Raw genomic sequence first — 13,359 nt, 5'->3', positions numbered from 1 at the left:
GCCTTACTGCTTATTAAAAACACTCGAGTTCAAAACTCTCATAAAGGAGACCTGCTGACGTTCATCCCCTCTAAAATGGCCTCTCCTTCCGCTTTGTTTCATTTCAAAGAGCAGATATTATCTAATGCAGTTATAAAGTGTAAAATGGCGCTCAATTTCAATTCTTCTTTGCAATTACTCAAATAGTGATCCAGAAATAAATTGTAGCTTGTCAGCTACAACAAAATGTTCATGCATGGCCAAATTTATAGAGGCGTCCCCCTTCCTCTTTTGAAAATAAAAAAATGCAAACAAAGAGGAATAACTGCAGCTAAAATAAGCTTCATTTGCGGGCAACCAGTCTATAATATAGTAACACTTAAATAAAACCATGCTGCGAGTAGAAGACGTTTCGCTTAGCATCACCTCACTGTGCCGTGTTATATTGTTGCAGCTCTTTGATGACGAACTTTGAAGGGTCCAATTACAGATTTTCTGCCTTTTAATGACTTCCTTCCAGGAGAAATGAGACTAAAAAGCTCTTGATGCGGAAGCACTTCTGACTTGACACAAATGTTTTTATTGAAATTAAGGCAAATTACAGATGCTCTTAGGGAGACTTCTTGACTGTAGTGACTTCGCTCTTGGAAGCAGCACTTATATCAGAGTATTTAAAAGCTCAAGTAGTGGAACAAAAGGATTCTGTGGGTCTGTCTTTTTGTAACTCCTGCAGGATTGTCATTTAGTCAGACGGCCTATTGGACGCACAATGGGCACCATCTCCTTATCACAAGATTCCTTTCTGTTTATGGGGTTTTATGGGCAAGCATTACACATTTTCCTCCCTGGGGTCCTCCAATTTGCAGAAAAACAACAAGGATCTACATCAAAGAAATCTTATGCAATCTGCAGCCAAATGAGATGAAAAGCGTGACACGGTTCCACTTTCCAGGTTGGTAACAATCAGCGAAGCACAAACGTGGAAGCGCTGATGCACAACGAGCCTGTCATCTCCACCCCGATCAGTGACAGCTCCACTTGACAGCCAAGACAAACACAGAAGGGTAATAATATCACAGACAGACGTAGAGAAACGGTTCATACAAAAATGCCCTGGAGTCCATATGAGGAATGACAGAAAGGCCCAAAGAGATGCACTGAATGTGCAAACAGGTTTCACGAAAGCTCAAGTCAATCCAGGTTACATCACACTAATCTGTTCACATGATATTAGTTATAGCATTTTATATTTTTTTAAAGATTGTGCATTTCCAGCTGATTGTTTTATACACTTATTGACACTAAGAATGTAGCAGCAACACATACAATCTACTCTGACCATAACATTGATACATTTGGAAATCTTTAACAAGATTTATGGCATGAATGTTTTGTTTTTGCTAATTTTGGCCAGATTTTTGAACAAAAATAGATTTGTGATTTTAGTCATTTTGAAGGTAATTTCCGATAAGGTTTTGTTGCTGATCTAAAGGGAGCGTACTATGTGTTTTCACAGAGTATAAAATTTTCATAGAGTCATTTCATAGCACAATCAACTCAATTTGTTACCTTCAGCTGGTCTGGAAATGCTGTAAACACCAAAAATAACTTAAAAGAAACTTGACTTTGCATTATAGCCATGAAATGGGCCTCTGTCTCTTTAAGAACCTCCTAGTCTTTCCAGTGCATCATCGGAACAACTCTTCTCCATAATGACATTTACAATCATTCTTAGGAGAATTGAACTGAGAAGTAATTTGTGTGATGAGCTCAGCAGACGTGCAGTTCCAGGTTTTGTTTAATCGCTGCTGCCGCTTGTGTAGGAGGATTATGGTGCTCTGTGGGGCAGGAGCTGGGCTGGAGACTGAAGGTCCTAGGCAGAATGTTGGGTATGTGGGGGATGCATTGTATGAGGAAGCATTAACCATGTGAGATTCAAGCATTTCTCAAAAATGCATGAAAAAAATCAAAGTCAAACTCCAGGTATGTTCTTCATGAGAGAATCACATAAGAACATGATATAAAACTCAAAAATGTTGATTTTGCTTAATACCAACCCTTTAAAGAAATCCTTTGTTCCAGATTCATCTTTACTACTTAGTTAGGTTTATTAATTTAATAATTGGTAATTATGTGGAAAAGACTGTAGGTTGTTTGGACTAAAATAAAAAAGAAATGATTAACTTTTGTTTCATAATTAATAGTTTGTAAATTGGTGTTTACGACTGCAAAGTTGTTAGTTTCAACTAGAAGAAGCTTGACAGAAAGTTATACAAATTGTTTTTATTATTGGAGACAGGTTGTCAAAATTAGTTTTAAATAAAAAATAAAAATACGTACAAGAATACCTTCTGTCAGAGCAAAACTGTAAGAGCATCAAACACTGTTTATCCAGAGTTGTCATTTACATGTGATTGTGAATATTTTTAAAAGCCCATCAACCGTATACAAACAGTTGACTGACAGATATGTGATTATTATATCACTCCTTATGGACATATTTACTGTCAATAATGAGTTCAGACAGCAGATGCAGAGGCAGATTAAAATGTGGACAAATTAGATGAAAGAACTGGGAGGGGAAAAAAAAAAGCCCACCACATATCCACACAGAAAACGAGTTCCGGGACACTGGGCGTGCATCCTTATGCACCAATTTGCACCATGCTTCGGCAGCAGATCAAGGTTAATTTTAATCATGTTAACATTTACTTCAAAAAAAGATAATTGGTGTGTTGGACCTCCGTATCTTCAGCCTGAGGGAGACAATACAGTAGGCCACATCGGCCTACTGTATTGAAGATGAACTTGCCTGCCTACAAGATGATTCAGTGTTAGTAAACCACGCTTGGGAGAATGTGTTCAAAATGTTTCTCACTGCCAACAGACACTCGCTTTAAAATCAAGATAATGTGCAGTCTCATGGTAACTAGGGCATACGTCTCAGCATGTTCAGAACATTAAAACGATAAAAAAACAAACATTTCGGATGTTACAACATACTGTACGTCCTGAGCTGGCAGGTAGAGACATAAAGGTGTGCCAAGGATTTAACGAGGTCTCACTGAAACCAGGAAGACAGAGCACATCACGCCAGTTTTAAAGTCCCTACGCTGGCTCCCTGTAGCTCAAAGAATAGACTTTAAAATACTGTTGCTAGTTTATAAATCACTGAATGGTTGTAGCATCACAATACATTAAAGATCTGCTGCTGCTGTTCTATCAACAGGTCTTCTGGTTCTGGTTCTGCTCTGCATCCCCAGAACCAGAACCAAACATGGAGAAGCAGCATTCAACTACTATGAATTACAAACAAACTTGCAGAAAACTGCCAGACAGCTGAAACACTGAGTTCCTTTATGTCAAGCCTAAAAACACCCCCGTTTAGAGCCGCCTTTGATTCAAAACTGGACCATTGATTAATATATTTGATGTGTATTTGTGCTTTATGATTTTGGCTTTTAATGAAATGTAGCGTTTATCGCAGTTTGATAATTGTTTACTGCATTATGTTTTCAATGGTGTAAACTTAACTTGACTTATGAAAGTAGCTGTGCAATATTTTTTTTACTTCCAAAGTATTATGTAAACATAGATATACTGGATATCAATAGTGCTTACATTAGTTTTCTAGTCACAAAAACAAATTATTTTTTGATATATAACATGACCTATCCTTAATGAGGTCCTATCCTTGAATAAATTTACCTCAGAGGCCAGATACCACATCATATCTAACTGAATTCTTCTCACAGGTTCTGAGCAGAGGGAGAATAATTAACACAGAACACGTTCTCCACTCTAACACACATTACAACACACATGTGCACCTGAATGGTACTTCACTCCCACGCAATATTCACTCTCTGGTTACACCACCTACACACAGCAATGATACTGTACTGCACACATACACACAGAAAACCTCCCCCTCGCTCAAACGACATGAGATTGAAAACAGAACGTGCAGGTGGAGGGATGCGAGTACATCTAGGACTGGTGTGAGCTGTTCGCACAGATTGCTTCAAGGCGACTGCTCTTTTTGGGCTACTGCTACTGCCAAATACTTAACAAAGCACACAGTCACACACACACACATACGCATAATGATGGTACTAAAACTGTGCTGCGTGTTCTCCATGGTACGATTCGGAGGTCAAACCAAACATCACATCTGAACAAAAATAGCGCCGGGTCTGAAATGCGATCGTATTTTCTGTAACCAGAATAATTACTGATCGCTTTATCTAATATTTACAAAAAAAAAATCCAATTGTCTGACCCCATGCTTTTAAAAAAATGGATGATGGAACGGATCTAATTGCATGAATACAGAGTAGCAGGTTGAAGACATACAGTAGGTGACTAAGAAGGAATAATTATAAACAATCTTGTGGATTTGAAGGGAGTCTTTCAATCTGGTCTGGTAAATTTCTTCAGGTGAAGAATGGCTTTATTTTTAAATTATTGAACGTAAAGAAGGATGTTTATTTTTCCTTTTTTTGATGATGACGCACAGAAAGCCAAATAAATATGAAATTTGATGTTGTTCCAGTAGACACAATTTAACCCAGTATTTACAGCTACAATATAAGAATAGAAATAACCTTTTTATTTCATTGCGGGACATAAAATCTGACTAAACTTTTGCTATTTTAGGTCAGAAAGGGCCCTGGAGCATACGGACTGCTACACCAGGACCAGTAAGGCTGCACAGCTGAGTTAGCTAACATCTTTTCCTCCAACTTGTTACTACCTACATTACGGTCTAACACTAAGCGACATTCGCTAACTCCAGAGCGCCCCAAGGGTGTGTTAAGCTCACTACTCTACAATTTTATCACACCATTCCTCCAGCTACTGTTACTTGAATGTCATGAAATTTGCTGAAATGATCAACGACACACCGTACAGGGCCAAGGTAGCCGCATCGTGTGACGACAATAACATCAAGAGGACAGCAAAAATAATCCAGGATTTCCACAAGAACTGACAAAACCACTCCACGACAATAACATCAAGACAACAACAAAACTCTCGACGCTGGAAGAGAGATGGTGGAGAACATTACTAACTTGAAATAGACCTGACTTGGAGCAAAACATTTCCTCAGATGTGGGTAAAATAAAGCAACGCATAGGCTGTACTCCTTGAGGAAGTTGAGGAGTATGCTAATCCCAAAGCAGTTGATGGTAAATATTTTGTAACTTTGCCATAAACACGTTTTAATTTATGGATTTTTAGTGCGTTTTGCCAGCTGCACCAAGATTATCAGCAGGCTCTCCAGGAGGTGGTAAAAACAGCACAGAAGATTTTTTTTCATCAGAAATCTCCCTCCGTTTCCTCAGAAAAATCCACAAAAGATATGCACAATCACCTCCACCGAGCGAATCCTCTGTTCCATCTGATACCCTCAGGCATTAGGTACAGGCCCATACGTGCCTGAACCACCAGACTGGCCTACAAACTCTACCTTCAGGCAGTAAGGCTACCAAAACTCCCTCTTCATATTTACATTGTCTTTGATACAGCATATGTAAATATCTGGTTTCAATTGTTCCTCATTTGAAAAATGAGCATTCCAAATCAAAATGTTGTCTGCCATTTTCTATAGAGCTAATAATAGCGATCAGACGTTTGCTAGCTCTTTCCATTTTTTGTTTACTTTAACATCTGAACTGGTTCTAGTTTTACCTGTTTGCTTCTTGCTTTACTTTAAAAAACATTCCACATTTAAGAAGTGAAGATGTGACACATATTTCCTGATAGCAGTATTAGATTTAATTCAGGATAAAGTGAGGGGGTTACAGGATTATTTCCATCCATGCATCAAAATAATCATGCCTATGTCCATTTCTTAGAGCTCTGTTTTGTATTCTCTTCACATAAATTTCTGCTCTCTCCCACGCAAATTCTAGTTTCACACATCAACATTCTCTGTCCTGCATATTTTTTGCATATTTCAACACTTCATCTAGCTTAACAATGCGACTGCATGAGTTCATGCAACATTTATGTTGATTAAAAAAACAATAATTCTTGCTCCCCGCAGTTAGGAGGAATCGGCAAATACTCACAGACGCCAACTTATTGTATGACATAATGTATACTAATGTCTTCTTTGCTGCTATTTCAATGTGAGTTTTAATGTTGTTGACCAAAGAGAAATCGGTCTCTGTCCAAAGGGAGAGCATGCCACTGCTTGCTCAGCCATCACCACCATTTACAGAGCAGATTCTGGCTTCTGCGGATAATAATTTATTTTTTTATAAACAATACATTATGTAACATTAACAAATAATGTGAATAACTGTAATCTTTATCATAAAAAACATCAGCAGAATGAAACGATACCCTAAGCCTCAAACATCTAACTGAGAACAGGTCTATCAGTCATGGGAAGTTTGAATAGGTCACAACAACAAGCCTCCCAGGCCATAACCATCCAAATTAAATGACAGCCTGAGTAAGGACAGCATTCATCAAAGATTTTTTTTCCCAAAAATCAGAAATCTCCCTCCGTTGTGTCAGAAGAATCCACAAAAGATATGCACAATCACCTCCACCGAGCGAATCCTCTGTTCCATCTGATACCCTCAGGTAGTAGGTACAGGCCCATACATGCCTGAACCACCAGACTGGCCTACAAACTGTACCTTCAGGCAGTGAGGCTATCTTTGATACAGCATATGTAAATATCTGGTTTCAATTGTTCTTCATTTGAAAAATGAGCGTTCCAACTCAAAATGTTGTCACGACTTCTGCCATTTTCTATAGAGCTAATCATCATCTTTCACACCTTCCTCCGACCTCTTGTCAGGACTGCTCTTGAAGTCTTTCCATGCCATTCTTTTCCAAACAATACCCACAGATGAACACATGAACAAACACGGATCACCCCTATGCTGGTGAGCCTTTGCCAGGATTGCACTGAGAAGTGTCTTATATGATGAGCTCAGTATGTAAGAGGAGTCAAAGATTTTGGGGAAAAAAAACACCTTAAAACTGCACATAATAAAATAATTCTCTGAATGTAAAAAGCTATTAGAGGGCCAAAGATTTTCATTTGTAACTGTTTTAAAAGGCAAATCTATTAAGTATCGACTCAGGGGTGAAGTAGTAAAAATGGATGCCACAATTTTCAGATTTGTATCAATAGTTTTCTGTTTACTGCTGCACGTTTGCAAGCAAGCATAGCTGACTGACACGCTTGCAGTCACAAAACCACTGAGCCTGTGGCTTGAAATATTCACAGTTTTGCATGTTTTCTCAATCTATGAGCACCAGTCGCCCGCCGTTATTACGCAACAACTAATAGTCAATCGATATGAACTTCCCATCATGGTCCCTGTATTAGTATGTGGGAACAAACTGCTGGTTGAACCTCCTCTGGTGGAAGCGTCTGCTTTACTGTTGGAGCCAACAAGCTAATATTTTGGGTTTACACTGTCTTGAGTAAAGATAAATAAATTAAGTCTTTAGCCTTGAATGAACAGGATGTGTGAGATTTCAGTCATGACACTCTCATTTCCTTTGTGCGATATTTATCAGCATCATCTATTTTTAACCTATTCTTTCCACAATTTGTGATCTCCTGCTCCTTTTGTTGCTTATTTTCATTTGCATTATTTTCCACCGATCTCCTCTCCTCTGCTCTTGTTGCTCCAGTATATCCTCTTCATGAAATGTTGACAGATCACGGCTGTTGTACGCAGCGTTTCCCTCTAATGAACTGCCAACATGTGTGTACTTGTGTGTGCTTGCGAAACGTAGTGATAAGCTGTACAACGATGTCCCAGATTTAAATGCTGTCGGATTCTGCAGCCATGTTTAGAGTGACAGAGATTTCTATTTTCTAACGTCTCTCAACATATAGCCTTGTTAATGCGTCATAAATAAGTTTTTATATAAGCGTAGGCAAACACCGTGTTCTGTGGTTCAGTTCGTGATCATGATCTAAACATTTGGTTGGACATGGATTTAAAAAAAAAAAAAAACATACCAGGCCATACAAGAATATCCTTACACTTAAAACAGCATGATGATGCCACCACCATATTTCAATGTTCTTCGCCAGATTTGATTTGTTTTTTTACAGTTTTGACTTTGGAAATAAATACTGCTTTTTTCGGACTATAAGCCGCTACTTTTCCCCCACGCTTTGAATCATGCGGCTTTTCTGTGGATCTTTCTCCAGCCACCAGGGGGCTCTTTAGCAGGAAGTGAATCATTGGAAGTCAAAATTGAAAATCAAAGAAGAAAGCGCTAATTTTCATTTAGAACAAGCACATGCTAGCAGCAGGCACGACGGAGAACTGTTTTCAAACTCATATGAAGCTTTTAAGTTGAGGGCTACCAATCTGGCAGTACAGGAGGGAAATAGAGCCGCTGTACGTAAACTCGGCGTGAATGAAACCATGGTTCGGAGTTGGAGACGGATTAAGGACACATTTATTGGACTTCTAATGCAACTTCTGTGTCTGATTTAATTATTTGATTTTCTCCCACAGTTTTTTTTAATTTACGTGTTTGTTTATTAATGCCACAAATAATTCAGTGTATCAAACACTGTCATATCTATAAACATTGGTAACAGGCACAGGCCTTTTAGTAACAAGCAGATATAGACAATGGATGGATGGATGGAAGTTAATGGCTATAACATTGCATACTTATTATAAATTCATAAACTGCCTTAATTTAATCTGTTTAACTGCATTTTTTAAAAAGGAAATCGCTTTAATTTATTTGTGGCACGAAGAAAGTAATTGTGCCATATTTGACATTTGAAACCACTGGGGCAAAAGCACAACAACTGAGCTTGTACACTTCTCCACCTCAGGAATATCACTAGCATTTTGACTATGATCTTGTCCCTTTGTTTATGGGATGCCGCTTAACCAAACAACGATGTTTCTTCGCTAGAAGAAAATGCCAGCAGTCCTGTCAGCAAGAACAATCTGAACTGCAAGAGGAAGATGACGTGAGTGGCAGGACTGCGTGGCAAAACATCGAACAAAGCAGCTCAGATTACAAACACACAATAGGAAAGTTACTTCAGTCTCTGTCATTTCCCGAACTACAACTAAACGAACGCATCATGTTACTGGCAAAATACCCCACCAACTGAACATTTAACGTTCACAAGAGTCTACTGGGCTCATCTACAAACACCTGCATTAGATCTTGTTTCCTGACTGCAGCCAGGCAGACCTGGCACGGGCTTTAAACAGCGTGGAGAGAGGCCTTGGCGAGCTAGACTCCTGTTGCCATTTTTGTGTCTTGCTCTCTTCCTACCGTCTCAGGAAAGGAAACATCCTTGTGAGTGGGGTGGAAGACACAAAGACGAGGCTTTTGCAACAAGGAGTAAGAAGACGAGAGCAAGACGACGCAAGAATCGAAGGCAGAGTAAAGTCAATGATCTACACAAAATGCATCAGTCACCCTGGGCGCCTCCCCACGTGTCTGTGCAAGAACATATGTGTGTACGGGCTTATATAAGGGGGTGAACAGCCTACGCCAATGTATAAATACCCACAATGCCACTGGTGGAGAAGGGAGAAGGGTCACATTGAGTCAGCATACCCATATCACTCCTCCTCCTTCTGCCTCCTATCAACTCATCCTCTTTTGTCCTCCTCCGGCTCAACATCTACAATTTTTTTTGGCGCAGTTTTTACAAAAGCACAAAGGATTTCACTTGGCAGGCAAACACTGACCTCTAGTTTGTGACGACTGCATGATAAGCAACGCTGCAAACAAAACAATTTTAGTTTAGTCGTGTGAAAGACAAGGCTTCCAAAAGAAAGCAGTTAATTATTATGAAAAGGAGGCTTTTAATTTGAGGGTGCTGCCACAATACAGTAATTGCAGCCCCGTATACATTTAGATAAAATTTTTTTTTGAGTACACAGGTGTAAAAGGTGTGGCCCTGGGGAAAAAGAAGAAAAAGTTACCAGGATTCTTGAACTTTAAATTCCTTTGCCAGATTTGATAATTGAAAATAAATAAATAAATAACTTTCTTGTGGTTTAGTTATTTCAACCAGATTGCACAGAAACTACTGTCGTGACTAGAGCCTACTGTGTGGAGCTTAGAGTAATGCGGTGTTTTCTGCGGTATTTTTTCAGTCACAAAAAATACCTACACTACATTATCAAAAACTAAAGCACCTCCATCCATCACTTTTAATGAGTAAAGTGAAACAGCTGTGAATCTACAAAAAGCATGTCTGTTAAGCAGCCGAGTGCATGCTAGCTACCTGAGCGGATAGCCTTACTATCAATGACAGCAATATTAACACTAATATTTGCATTACTTTGTTAAAGGTTTTGGCTTTACTCCAGATATTAAAATCAAAACAATAAGCAATTACCATAGGTCATGCTATTATAGCTGTAATAATAAAGAATAAGTGTTGTATTTCTATTCTGTTTTAGTTCGCCTGTATATTTGCTAAGCTATGTCTGTTTAAATGTCCTTGGCAACATGTTTGTTGTTTACAACCATGTTTATGCTATTTTAGATTTCTCTATTTTAAATGTCTTCTTATTCTCTGTTTTACTGAACAATTTATGTACATCAAATGACATTAAGGTGTTTTTACTCAAGGTTATGAGAATCTGATGCCTGTCCATGCCTAGAATTTTGAATTTAAAGTTTATACATTTATAATATTAAATTGTAAAAAGTATAAGGCATTATTTATTTATTTGCTTCTTGTACGTGATCATATTGACCCATGTTTCTACCTAAAGCACAAGTTCTATAAGTGTTACAAAATTCACAGTTAAGCCCAAAGTTATTCATAGATGTTGCAGACGTAGGTAAGTAATTTAGCAAATGCAACCAAATAGTTTCTGATTGAACATGATACTGCAGTGATGTTCAAGGGTTATCGCATTATTACAGAAAAAAAATAACTGTGCAGAAACTAGCATATTGGATATTATTTTTACCCTTTTAGGTGATCAGTAAAAGCATTTATTGACCTTGCAGAAATCAAATTTCTTCTTATAGTTGGTGAGAAGCTTTTTAAGTGTTTCCAATGGTATTTTTTGCCATTTATCAATAACTTCCAAGTCTTTGAGGTTGGAAGGCCTCCTCGCCACCACCCTAATCTTTAGTTTCCTCCACAGATTCTTTGTTGGACTGAAGTCTGTCTCCCAAAACTAATACTTATTGACAGAAGATTTTAAGCCTTAAACAATAATCACAAAATCATTAAGTAAAGACCATTAGGGTAATAGGGAAGTGAATATGTAATGTGATTTAAAGCGAGGCCTTTTCTCAATTCTATAAAATCTGTCGGTCTGTGGACTCATTTGCAAGCTTTAAAGCTGCCAGCAAAACCAACAGAAGAATGATCCTGTGGAATAATCAAACACATGGAGCACAGTGCCGTCTGTCTGTCATCCCTCCACATTCAGTTTTGAATGAGCCTTTCAATAAAAGCTAGAAAAAACAAATTACTTTGAAGATCAAATTTGCTTGAATTTGAATTTGCAAAAAGGGAGTTTTGACTTGTAGAACCAGGATAAATCTCATAAATCCAGAAGAGCAACTATCCCGGTATCAAGTAACTCTTCGAAAGGCCCCCCAAGTGTTTTCTGTTTGTTTGTTTTTGCGACAGATTAAACTGTAATTGTGACTGAGAATGTCATAGTTTTTAAATTAGCAGAACTGCAGTGTGAAAAGCAACTGAAAACACTCACTGTGAATATAATTCAATAATGTGTTACACCTTCAAATGAAGGGAAGGACAAGACAATCAATTTCTTGCTTTTTCAGGAGTCTGGCCAGATTCATGCTTGGTTTTATATCCGTTTCAGCTCTGTGCCAGCTCTGTGAAAGTTCTGGCACATTCTGATTTTATCTGCTCCAGCAAACACCTCCATCCTTATTCTGTCTCTCTCTCTCAAGTCATCCATCTCTCTCTTTACCTCTCATTCACTGTCTTGTCTGACTTTATATCCATCAGACCCTGAGCAGACAAGATACATGGATGTCTGCCATGATTCACACTGAAATGCCTTTACTGATAAGCAGAAAGACTACAAACCAATTACATGCCAATGCATGAGGATGTTCAGCAAAATGAATGCAAAATGAGGTATTAACATAGCGACCAGAGCACTGTTAAACAACTGGGTTGGTTACCGGACATAAAGAATAAAAAAATAAATAAACTAAAAACTTACAACAAAAGCAAAGGTTGTTTTTGCTTTATGGAAAAGCAATTTTGTAAATAGGCATTTGCAAGTTGTACTTTTCAACTCTTTATTGCACTGAACATTATCTCCCCCCAATTCTGTTATTTACAGAGTAACACTGAAGTTCATCAAGCTGATATTTGCTGGATAATTAGTCAGGGTACATTGCCTATAAAAAGTTTTCACTCTCTAGAATGCTTATTCGTGATACTTTTTTTAAAAATTTTTTAGCCTGACAGACATCACACACTCCATATCACCACAAACAGTATCCCCATCACAGTGAAGTTTTGCTATTTAAATAGCTTTTTTTTTTAAGCAGTGATTGCAATATTACACGGATTAATAAAATATTCCAAAGATCACTGTGATTAAGGCATGACCGTTGCAGTTTGGCTTGCATACCTTGCCTAACAGATGACCCAGGCCATGGGTGGTTAATATCCAAAGACCACTATAGTATTTAATACACCGACCACAGGACTGACGTGTAATATATTTGTCAATTGCTCCCATTCACTTGCATACCATGTGCAACCCCAAAATCCTAATTTTATTAAAATAAATGCCCTCAAGTTTATTTTCTTTCAAATAGTCATCAAATAAGTGCAGAATCACTCCAGAGGTGAAAGTGGTTCAATAAATAAATCAGGAAAAAAAAAAAAAAAATCAAATGCACTAAAACTATGAACTTGTTGCTTCTCACCACTCTAAAACTCTAACTTGCTGCCCCATCCTCGGCCATTTTCTGCTTCTCCTTAGACGTGGGAGGAGAAATTCAGCGAAGCATCTCCCATGACATTTAGGTCCATTAAATGTCTGATTAGCCTCCATCAAACTTGTAACTGTTGTCTAAGTCTCAATAGTAAAATATACGAAGATCTGCAATAATTCTTCCTCACTAAGAAAAACCACAAAATCGACTGAAAATATTTCCAAAGACAAAAAAATAAACTTTTTATCATTGAGACGATGCTAAAGTAATGCCACAAATCACTCCTAATAAGAACAGCTGGCAAACTGTGTGGTAGGTCTACTAATAAATTTTGTGCAAATTTGGGGTATAGTTTATTTTTCAAATTTAAAATAACACAGAAAGGCTGTAGATAATATTATTACTCTAGAAGTCAATATTTTAGTTTGCGGTAGCTGGAACAATTGTGTTTTT

At 37.9% G+C, this 13,359-nt stretch overlaps 1 protein-coding gene across 3 annotated transcripts in view; it reads right to left on the bottom strand.

Annotated features, from left to right (window-relative positions):
• prkcbb (protein kinase C, beta b) overlaps positions 1 to 13,359 on the bottom strand; it is an 89,038-nt gene that overhangs the window by 52,499 nt on the left and 23,180 nt on the right. The gene's annotated exons all lie outside the window — the stretch shown is intronic.

This window comes from Xiphophorus hellerii, chromosome 16, assembly GCF_003331165.1.
Source record: "Xiphophorus hellerii strain 12219 chromosome 16, Xiphophorus_hellerii-4.1, whole genome shotgun sequence".
Taxonomy (NCBI): Eukaryota; Metazoa; Chordata; class Actinopteri; order Cyprinodontiformes; family Poeciliidae; genus Xiphophorus; species Xiphophorus hellerii.
The sequence above is the reverse complement of the archived record's forward strand: the minus strand, read 5'-3'. Positions and strand labels throughout refer to the sequence as shown.